The sequence below is a fragment of the Mastomys coucha genome, unplaced genomic scaffold (assembly GCF_008632895.1).
Source record: "Mastomys coucha isolate ucsf_1 unplaced genomic scaffold, UCSF_Mcou_1 pScaffold17, whole genome shotgun sequence".
Classification (NCBI taxonomy): Eukaryota; Metazoa; Chordata; class Mammalia; order Rodentia; family Muridae; genus Mastomys; species Mastomys coucha.
In genome coordinates this window covers 29,168,443-29,179,932 of record NW_022196899.1, presented here as the reverse complement: position 1 = coordinate 29,179,932, position 11,490 = coordinate 29,168,443, and the positions used below count along the sequence as shown (strand labels likewise).

Here is an 11,490-nt window from a genome sequence, read left to right as displayed (position 1 = left end):
TGCAAGCCATCACAAATCCTTCAGGTTTTTGTTTTGTTTTTTGTTTTGATAAGAAGACCTGGAAACAGCCCAGACTCTCCACTGGTAATAGTTTTCATTAGGTCTCTAAACTGTTGAGAGAAAAATTAGTCTTTCCCAGACATGAGCCTCCTAAATGGTTATCCAGGATCAAGTGGTCAGCCCTGAAATCCTATACATGTGAAAAACACTAGACTCAGCAGGTTGTGTGTGTGTGCAAACGCATGTGTGCGCATATATATACACACACATACATACATACATACATTCAAAGAAGGGAGATCATGACTTTGAAAAGGAGTTGGCAGGGTTGGGACTATGGGAGCAAAGAGAATTGTAATGTAGAAATGGAAGGGGAAATGATGTAATTATATTTTAATTAAAATTAAAGCTTTACATTTTTATGATACTAGAGACTGAACCTAGAGCCTCATGTGTGCATGGTAGACAGGAGCTCTACCACCGAGCTATATCCCATCCTTTTTGTTCTGTTTCTATGGCAGGTTAGTGAAGTCCAAAACGGTGTACACCATCTTTGAATTTCAGATGCAGTCTTTGAAACTGCACAGCTAAAGCAACAAAGACACCTTGAGCTTCCTGGTTCCTAGCTCTCTCTCTTTCTGGAGAATGTTGGACAGAGCTCTAGGAACCAGGAGGTGCATGCCTGCTCCAAACTCTGATCTTGGCCATAGACCAATATTATTCCTGTAATAGAGACAGATGGCTTCGAGTGGGTGGATCTGCCATTCGGAAAGTTAGTGATCTAAGGAGATGTTGCCTTTCCTTTGTACATGGCCATGTGAGGCTATGGGAGCTGTTGGGACAAGCTTAAGGTGCCTGCCACCTTGTGAGGTCTGTTCGGAGACTGCCTTCACAGGTTACCTGCTGACTTAAGAGGTGAACCGATCCCTCCAGCTGGAGAATCTTTCCCTGGAGTCAAGTACACAACTCACTCTCTTCAGTTCTTGAAACTTCAATGTGAGTGGCAGTTCCAAATTGGCTTTCCTAATCCACCCAGTGCAACAGGACAAACTTAAATGTTCAACTTAAGTGTTCAGTGAACACATGACCTGAGTAACTCTGACTCAAGGCAGGAGAAGGCACAAAAGTGGGCAACGCTCTGTTGGGATGGCTAGAGACCCCAAAGGGGTTGAGTGCACCCTAGGTGCATGTCTCCATCCTGGTGGAAGCAGGGAGAAATCAGGAAGTTACACAAACAAGGCCTAGGCTTCCCACCTGAGGGCCTCCTCTCTCACACGCAGCAGCCTTAAGTAAGCTTGCAAGGAGCCGAGCTTTCCTCAAGCATGGGGGTGCTGGGTACATGGCCTAAGTTTAGTGACTATTCATTGGCAGAACAGTGCTGGCAGGGATGCAGCATTCATAAACACCACCTACCCTCTCTCCTGTGCACCAAGCTCTCTTGGGTCTAAGCTGCAGGCCCGGCTTTATGGAAGCCACTAAATGGCTATATCCTGATTTTGCTTTCGTGGGGACCCGGGGGTCTGCAGAGCTGAGATTCTATCGCTGCTGTCTCTCATTGAGACTCCAGCGATACTCACTATGTCTTACAATTTCTAAGGCTTCTACTGAGTTAATAATAATAATAATAATAATAATAATAATAATAATAATAATAATAATAATAATAAAAACCTCCCGTTTGTTTCAGAAAAATAATAGTTCCTTACAGAAAACTGTGAACCTTGACTCTCTAAGAATGTGAGGCTACACATGAATGATGGTAACCTCACCACGGCTGGCATCTTACAAGTTCTGGTTAAAGAAGGAAGCATTGTCTACCAAAATGAAGAAAATTATTAACACTTTGAGCTCTAATTTCAGCTCATGGGTGTGCCCAGGTCTTATTTCAGTGATAGCTGGGGCTAAGCTCAATGGTAGGTCACTTGCCTAGCACGTGCAAGGACCTGAGTTCTTGTTCCCAGCACACACACAAAGGATAAAAACCACGTCATTTGTGGTTGTAAAAACAGAAGTCCTTTTTAAGACCATCAATAAAGAAGTGACTAAAAATTATAGTACATTCATCAAGTGAAAATCAGAATAGTATCCGGGCTATAATTTCATATTTAATACCCACGAATGGATATGTATGGTATCATTGCATTATTACTGTTGTTGTTAAAAATCATATACAAAGCAAGTAACCACACATGCTAGTCAGCATGGAGACAAAGGGGAGTTCTCAAGACATGCTGGTAAGAATGTAAAGTAGTCCAGCCACTATGGCTGTGAGGGTTTTATAAAGGTAAAAATAGATCAACCATGTGATCGAGCTACACTTCCCCCGAGAATTGACTCAAAGGACAGCTCAGCACGGAGATGCCTGCTCTTCAGTGTCCACTGCAGTGCTCTTCTCAATAGATGAGCTACGGGACCAGCCTGTGTAGCAAAGGAGCTGCGCTCTATGATAGTGGACCTTTCAGCCTTATGTAAGTATGAAGTTATTTTGTTTGCAGGGATATGAATGGAACTAGGGATAATAAATTTAAATACACTATGTCGGTCTCAGGATGACAAATATCATATTTCCTTTCATTTTTGGTGCCTAGATTTATCCTTAAGTGGTCCGCCACAATGCACAGTGATCATATACCAATGAAAGTTTTTTAAAAAAAGATATGAAAAATGTACATATTTAGGGCATGTATGTGAGTGTGTAAGATAGCCACTGTTAAGGGTGGAAATTCTGGAGACAGTTGACAGAAGAGGGTGATCACATGGTTAGCTGACCACTCCCAAGAAGAAAGTGATATCACGCGGTTAGCTGACCATCCCCAGGATGAAGGTCATCACATGGCTAGCTGATCACCCCCAGTTCATGTATCTTTGTTTTCTGTCACTTCAGAATCAAATGAATTGTAGAAACCTGCATTTCTTAGCATTTGAACCTCCGTCTCTTACTCTTCAGTAGCCCCTGTTTGTGAGATAGTGTGTATGTGTGTAAGTGTGTGTATGTGTATATGTGTGAGTGTATGCATGTGTGTGGGAGTGCGCATGTGTGTGGCTAAGGTGTCTGTGTGTGACTCTATGTATGTGTGTGTGAGTGTATGTGTGATGTATGTGATATGTGTGCAGTGTGACTGTGATATATGGATGCGGTGTGAAATGTTAGGTGTGTTGTTATGATGTGTGTGTGTATATGATATGTGTATGTGGTGTTAGGTGTTGTATGTGTGTGTATGTAATGGTATGTAATAGCATGTTTGTGTGTGTTGTATATACATGATGTGTGTCTCTGTGTGTTATGGTGTCTATGTGTGTATGTGTGCACATATGTATGTGCATGTACTTTATCTCTGTTGTAAATTAAAATTATTAGCAATTGATTACTGAATTGGAGATCAAAGGTTCTTGGTTTTGTATTTTATTCTCTCATTTCTTCTTGATTATCGATCACAGATAATCTATAAAGCAGGGACTAGATGAGGGGTCACCTATGAATGTGACTAGGATATAATTTCCCAGGGTTTTGTGTGTGTCAGACAGCAATGGCTCTTCTCAGCTTCAGAGACCTTAGCGAAGTATGAGGCAGGTGAAGGGTGTGGGCTGTTTGTGCTTTAGAGCTTGCCTTTACTTGCCTCGAAGCTGCAGATCTGAAAGGAAACTCAGGCATGAGCTCCTTCAGTTACCAGTGTCAACATGGCTACTCAGCCTTCCCAACCTTAGTTTTTACCTGAGAAACATAACATGCCAATATCCACCAATCAAGGTTTCCTGCTTTCAAATGATATCTCATGGGAAAGCTTAGGACTTCACATTTCTGCTTAAACATTCTCTTCAAAAAAAAAAATCTGAGTTTTGTTCTCAAAACCTGTGCTCTGAGAATATGTATGTTTATGATGTGTGTGGTGTGTGTATGTGGTGTTAGGTGTGTGTGTGTGTGTGTGTGTAGTGGTTTGTGATGTGTATGTTTATGTACATGGTTGTCTCTGTGTGTTATGCTGTGTGTGTGTATGTGTGTCCTGCTACTGACATTCCTTGCCCTGCCCCCTGTCCCCTGTTCTGCCCTGTGTGCCCTTGCCCTGCCCCCTGTTCTGCCCTGTGTGCCCTTGCCCTGTCTTCTGTCCTGCCTTCTGTGCCCTTGCCCTGCCCTCTATTCCCCTGCCATGCTCCCATTCTTCCCGATACTTTTCTGCTCATTTTCTTCTCTCTAAAGTTCTGCTTCTCCTTGGTTTTGTTTTTGTTTTTTTGTTTTTCTAATTCCATCACTCCCCCATCTATTTCTGAAGACTGCTGCAGGGAGAGAGATGCAGTTTACAGAGAAAGAGAGAGAAGCACAAAGTCTGGAAAGGAAAACCAGCCTTCCCTCTGCACTCCTGGAACATGCTGGGTCCACCTGACTTCAGGGCACATCTGCACATGCTGCTCTGATGTTACCTGTTGGATTCTTACCTGTTTCATCTCCCAGAGCCCTCTCCTCCAAAGCTGCAGTTCACAGAAACACATTGTTCTCTTACTGTGCCCAAAGACCTCCAGCATTCCTAAGCCAGCACATCCACCTGTCAAAACCTTGGGTCCTTGGGTGTCGTTCTTTACCCCAAGCTGTGTGCTTTCACTAGGAATGCATTCTGTCCTTGACCTTGCATCTTCAGAGTCTGGGTCAGTGCCTCACACTTCGTAGGTGCTTCAAAAGAGACTACAATCGCATGCCACCATCAGACCATCTGGGGAGCCGCCCTGATTCCACAAGGTGAAGTTCACTCTACAACTTTTAGCGTGTTGCTTCTCTTAGTATTCTGCCCACCTAGGAAGGATGAGGACCTGTGTCTGGATTTCCAGCACCCACATACAAACACAGGAGAATCCCAAGAGCTTGAAAGAGTGAGCCTTGGCTTCCGGGAGAGAACCTGTCCCAAGGCGATAAGGCTGAGAGCAATAGGGGAGGACACCTAACATCTTACTCTGATCTCCACATGCACACACATGGGTCTGTATGCCTGAACATTTACATACATTTACCATATACACATATACATGATCACACACACAAGAGAACTCCCATGAGTGAGAGAGAGGGGGGGGAGGCAGGGAGGGAGGGAGAGAGAGAGAGAGTGAGAGAGAGAGAGATTTGATCCACAAATCTTCAGTAGGTCCAATGAAAAGAGGAGGTGTTAACTATTACCTATATCTGCTTATTACTTTAAATTTCCGTACCCCTGAGCTTCCTGACCAAGGTTCCAGCTAAGCCCGTCCACCGTCCTCCTCCACAAGCCCTGTGGTGGTTATGCCGAACTGCAGCTTCTTTACCTCTTGTTTGTTGCTGATGCTGTTTTCTGGTCTTCCTTGTTCTTTGTGGGAAATCTTATTTCTCAAGCTTCAGCAAAGAATGTTTTTTTCCTTGTGGGAGTTCTTGTGCAAATAAACTGGAATGCAGGCATACTGGAAGGAGTTACCACAGAGCAAGAACTCCGCACGGGTTAGCGTTAGCATCAATTTACCAAGGCATCCAGGGAAAGGCCGCGCACAGCGTAGGTGTTCAGTGATTGCCTAGTGAACAAATGAAAAGTTACTTGGTCCAAATAACCATCGAATAGGTCACTTTAATCAATGAATATGGTGTGAAATTTTAATTTATCAGGATGTGGTATACACACATGATTAAAAATAACTCCAGTTTGTTTAAGTTCCTAGAAATGATCTACAATAATTTGGGGGAAATAACCAGTATACAATTGGTTGTTTATATACATAGATACTATAAGATCATATATAATATATAGATTTTTTCCTTTGGGTTAGCTAAAGGTCCCATTTGAATGTATAACAACAAACAAAAGGAATTTTGTGTTTAGTGTGTTCTGATTTATTATAAGTGTATTCACTGTAACAGTAACCACAATTACCTTTCTCTCTAGAGGTGCTGGGATTTCAGGCTCAAGTGGCACTGGGAATTGAGCCCAGCTTTTCTAGTGTGCTGGGTTGACACTCTACCGACCATGCTACAGCCCAGCCCAGCACCAGCTAACCCTTTCTCTTAGGAGAATAAATAATCTGAAATACATGGGCTTCATAAATAGAAGCATAGAACATTACATTTAGAGTAGCCAGGCACTTCTGAATAGTAGCTTTCATTTTAAAGTACAAGCAGATTTCAAACTTGGATGCTTACTACAATGGTACACCAAAGTCATGGCCTGACTGAGCTCTAAGATTCATGTGTTGGAAACTTGATCCTCATTGAAACAGTGCTGGTGAGTAGGGCCTTATGGAAGGTATTTAGGTCATAAAGGTTCTACCCTTTATGGGTATGTTTATAATCCATTTACAGATGGATTGTTGAGACTACAAACAGGCCTGGCAGTGGTTCTCTCTCTCTCTCTCTCTCTCTCTCTCTCTCTCTCTCTCTCTCTCTCTCTCTCCCTACCCCCCTCACTGTCCCTCTCTCCCCCCTCCCCCCTCCCTTCCCCCTCTCCCCTCCCTCTCTCCCTTCCTTTCTGCAAGGATACCAGCTGTTGGTACCTTGATCTTCGATACCCTAACATCCAACACTGTGAGGAAATAAACTGCTGTTTATGAATGACCCAGACTCTGGTGTTCTGAAATAGCAGCAGAAAATGAACCAAGACAACCAGACATAAACAGCAAATAAGAATCAACTCATAGTCCTCTAAGAGCAGATGGAATATGCAGTGCACCAGCAAGCGGTAGTCCTCACAGCATCACCAGATGCCATGTGTTTAGTCCTCATGGGTTGAGGGTATAATCTATCATGGCAAGGAAGGCATGATATTGGGAGCTGCTCACAACTATGGCAACAGGGCATGCATGTGGCTGCTTGCTCACATCTCGGTGGATCAGGAATCTGAGAATGAGGAACACTGGTGCTCAGCCTTCTACCTTGCTCCTCTCTGTTCAGCCACAGTGTGGTAGCCCTGCTGTCTTCACAGAAGAATTCCAACTGACACCAGATACCGCATCTCGACTCGACTCACCAGGGGTCTGGAGTCTCTGCAGAAATTAAGCTGAACCAGAAACCCAGCTTCCTGGGAAGCCGTGACTTTGATCTTACTTCCTGCCTTAAGAATCCTTTGTCTTAGACCCTTAGCTTTGATCCTGCCCGAGTGTCTGTTCTCACCTAGTTGCTATATGCATACCTGAGTTGCCTCTTGTATAAATATCCCGTTTCACTAAGTAAAGATTACACCTCGATGAGAAGCCCTTTCCTGGTGTCTCTTCTTCTTCCCCACCCACTTATCTTACAGGTCTCCAAGTTCCCGGTTCGTGAATTCCCACGGAGTGAAGTGGAGCTGCGGGCCGGCTTCCTTCACCACAGGCTCAAGGCTGTGGTGCTTTACCCTTCTCAGGAATCACCCCTAGCATCACTCTCATAGACTCACCCAGAGAAGTGCCTCAGTCAAGCATTTCTTAATTCAGTCAATCTGATGAAGATTAATCATCGTTCTCTGACATACTAGGAGCAGCAGTAGCAGCAGCAGCAAGCCCTCAGGGTTTCTGTGTGTGGCTCATTCCTGACAGTATTCCCAGTATTCCCAGCAACAGTATTCTGGGAATAGATTTGGCAGTCTCAAGCAAGTCCTGTTTGAGAGATTGTCAAGAGTATTAGAATACTCTGTGTGAAGAGGCTACATTCTTCTCAAGTTGTCACTGTCACTGGGTCACCAAAATATTCACACTTCTGTGTGTAATGTTCACAAAATATCATGGCTACCATTTTATGCTTGGAGAGCCAAGAACTTGTTCTTCATCTTTTTTCATCTTTTTCTGTAGGTCTCTCTACCAAAATTCTTCCTTTCAGACTTAGGCTCAGGGTTGGTAACAATACTCTGGGCCATTTCTTCTCCTTTTGAGGAACTATCATAATTTCTCCTCTTTCTTCCCATTAACTAGCATTTGACCTGTTGCTAAATCTAGCTGCAAGGGAGGCTGAGAAAATATGTTCTTTAGTTCCCCCTGTTATTTTTCTAGTAAAAATGCCATATTCTTTTCAATAAAGAGGAAGATAGTACGTTTCTGGTCAGATGATGAGCAGTCTCTGGTAGGGGTTTCATTCAACTCTGTTTTTTAACTGTCTCTTGTTTTTATGCACCTTGTATGGAAGAGATACCCCCTGTTCACTGGCCTGAGTTTGGCACAATATTTCTTTTCTTTTCTTTTTTTTTTTTTAAAGATTTACTTATTTATTATATGAGAGTATACTATAGCTCTCTTAAGACACTCCAGGAGAGTGTGTCAGATCTCATTACAGATGGTTGTGAGCCACCATGTGGTTGCTGGGATTTGAACTCAGGTCTTTCGAAAGAGCAGTCAGGGCTCTTAACCACTGAGCCATCTCTCCAGCCCATAATATTTCTTACTTCTGTGTCTTCCCTCATTATTTTGTCTTGATTGAAATACCTCTGGGGTCCTCTTCTATGAATCTCCACCCTTTGGGACTTGGCTTGGCTTCAACATTAAGCATAAGAATTATACTCTCTTGTAGACTCTAGTCTTCTCATCCATGCCACTTATGGAAATGTTTACTTTTTAATGCACATGGTGCCTCCCTTGTCAGCCTACCACTACAAAGGCATTAGGTTTCTGAAGCAGAGAAGCCATGTTGCTGAATCTGGAGGCAGTGTATATGTCTTATGTATTTTTTTTTCTTTCAGGAGAATAGTGCATTTTAAACTTAGGAAGAGTAATAACCTGGGAAGGATTCAGTCGTCACATTCTGGGAGAAGGTTCTGGGGTCTCTCTCTCTCTCTCTCTCTCTCTCTCTCTCTCTCTCTCTCTCTCTGTGTGTGTGTGTGTGTGTGTGTGTGTGTGGTGTGCATGCACCCAGAGTGTGACTTAAACCATCCAACACACAGATGCCTGTGACAAGACTAGGAATATGCTAGTAAGGAAACTGCTCTGCAGCAGCTGCAGACCACAATGCTTGGCCATATACAAAGGGCATAGAGGCCCTAGCAGAAGCAGCACACAGCCTGCCCTCACCTGCAGAGGCAGCACACAGCCTGCCCTCACCTGCTGAGGCCTCACACAGCCTGCCCTCACCTGCAGAGGCGGCACACACCCTGCCCTTACCTGCCACTGACCATGTCTGACAGCTGTCCCTTCTCCCTGGTCTCCTCCCCAGTAAGTGATACAGGATTTCAGAAGCCCTTGGTGCTAGAAAGGAAGTCAGATGTGTTCAGTCCCAGTGGTGGGGCCCCGGGAAGCAGGTAGCTTGCTCACAGTCCCTGACCCTGAGGGCAGCTGTGTGGGGGAGGCAATGGAGCAGTGGCTTAGTGCCCTGATGTCTACCACAGCCATGTGTGTCAGAGAGTAGCAGGAATGGCCAGGCAGTGTGCACCCAATTCCCTTCCCACTCTGTGAAAGGCTCAGGGCCCAGGGTGCTACTCTAAAGGCTCAATGGGGTTCTGCTTCTGGACTTGACTACTTTGCTCATCCTAAGAGCTCCAGTTCAGCTCAGTCCTCCTCCACCTTCACACAAACTGAGACAGGCTGGGAACTTTTTTTTTAAACTTTTATTGCATTATGATGAGAAAAGTTACATGATTTCAATTTATCTGAATTTGTTAACATTTAAAAACATTTTAATTAAATAGAATTGAATCACATTCTTGTTTCCCCTTTGTACCACCGTTCCTCCCAGACCCCCCTTCAATACCTACAATATCTTTTTTGTCATATTCCTTAAAATTTATAAAATATTATAACAATAAAAATAAGTATTATAAAAGTTGTTTGATATAAAACAACAATCAATTTAACAGTCTTATGTAGATGCTCGTCTACAGCAATAGTGAAAATACATTTTTCTCAATATAAATTTTAAATAACTCCAAACATATTAGCTGTATACTTAAAAATAATATATCGCTACTAGTATTTTCTTAAATGAACATGGATATATAAAGTCTTTTTGTTTGTTTTGTATTTAGTAGAGTTTCAAATCTTGGCTCTTACTGTGGGACAACAGGCTGGGAACTTTGATGTTGAGATTGCCGATGTTGATGTTCCTGGGGATCTCAGTCAGGAAGGGTGATGGTCCTTGCGGGAGCTGCTGAAAGGCCGCCCTCCGACTTCTCCAGCCTGTTTTGAGCTTCAGTTTGAGCCACAATTTCATTCATGTTTGTTTTCAACACCATCCCACCCATTACCACCTCCTGGAGGATGTAGTGCACCCTAACCATATGGAAGATCAAGTCCAACTCACAGACGTTTTCAAAACACGTACCCAGAGTCTCCACAAAAACCTGAATGCGGTCCAAGATGCCTCCACACAAAACACAAAGTAGAGGGTAACATAGTGCTGGTCAATCAGTTTGTAGTCAGAGCCACCAACCAAACTTCCACTTTCTAAGAATTTACAGATGTTGTCATCTCTCTTAAGGCCAGATGGAACGTCTCTCGAATAATCTATTGTTGAATATCTCCTGGAAAACGCTGGTAGAAACCGGCCAGCCACGGCGTCCCATGGTTGTTGAAAACCAGTATCACTTGACTCATCTTTGCTGGTCCTGCTTCTCTCAGCACCAGCTGCTCCAAGAAGCGCCTGTGTATTTTTGCCATTGCTTATGGCTTAGGCTAAAACAGAACAGGAATTGTGAAGGTTGGGAACAGCCTGAGTAATGTTCAAGTCTGTAACTGTGCTGTTTCTACATTGCATTTTAGCAGAGAAAAAACATTGCTGGAGATGTTAATCATAGAGAATGAGGGATGGGACCAAAATTTTCAAAATCATTTCACATCAATTAAGATATCAAATCTTCCTTTTGGATGACATCATTACGAGGATGGTCATGGTATGCTATTTTCAGTTTTTGTTTTTGTTCTGCTTCATTTACATGTTTCACACATAAAGCATGCAAAAAGCAATTCCCTAGAAGACCCTTAAGCATCTACCTCTGGCACCGAACCATTCCTACCTACTTATTTTTAAAAAATTTTAATTTTAATTTTATTTTACTTTTTATTAGATATTTTCTTTATTTACCATTCTTACCTTCTTGAAGGCCATGTATTGATTTTTTTTTAAATTTCCATTCCATGACAGTGTTTGCAATGCAAGTAGAAGTCAGTAAACATTTATTCTCCATCTTTTTTCCAAAAAACAAAATGTTACAATTAACTTATTTTAATTAGTATAATTTATAGACACTTATCTCTCAATAAATCAATAACTTATTCTCTCCTTCCTGCTCCTTTTCTGCTTCTTCGTTCTTGTGTTGCTTTGAGAAAGGGTCTCACCAGATATCTTAAGCTGGCCTGTAACTTGTTGTAGTCTAGGATGGCCTTAAATTCATGATCATCTGCCTCAGATTCTTGAGTGTTGAGATTTTTACAGATGGGGGCTTTGCCTAGCAGCAGTTCTATCTCTTCTTATGCTTGGACCATATGTACCTATGATGTACCACTGTACCATAATTTATATAATCAATCTCCTCTTAATAAACATATTGATAGTTTTTATACAATGTTGCAGGTAATAGCTCTAATTGGTGA

The 11,490-nt window shown here is 42.7% G+C and overlaps 1 pseudogene; it reads right to left on the bottom strand.

The window, feature by feature from the left end:
- Window positions 1-3,609: 3,609 nt before the first annotated feature.
- Window positions 3,610-10,494, bottom strand: LOC116094900 (annotated as a pseudogene).
- Window positions 10,495-11,490: the final 996 nt, after the last annotated feature.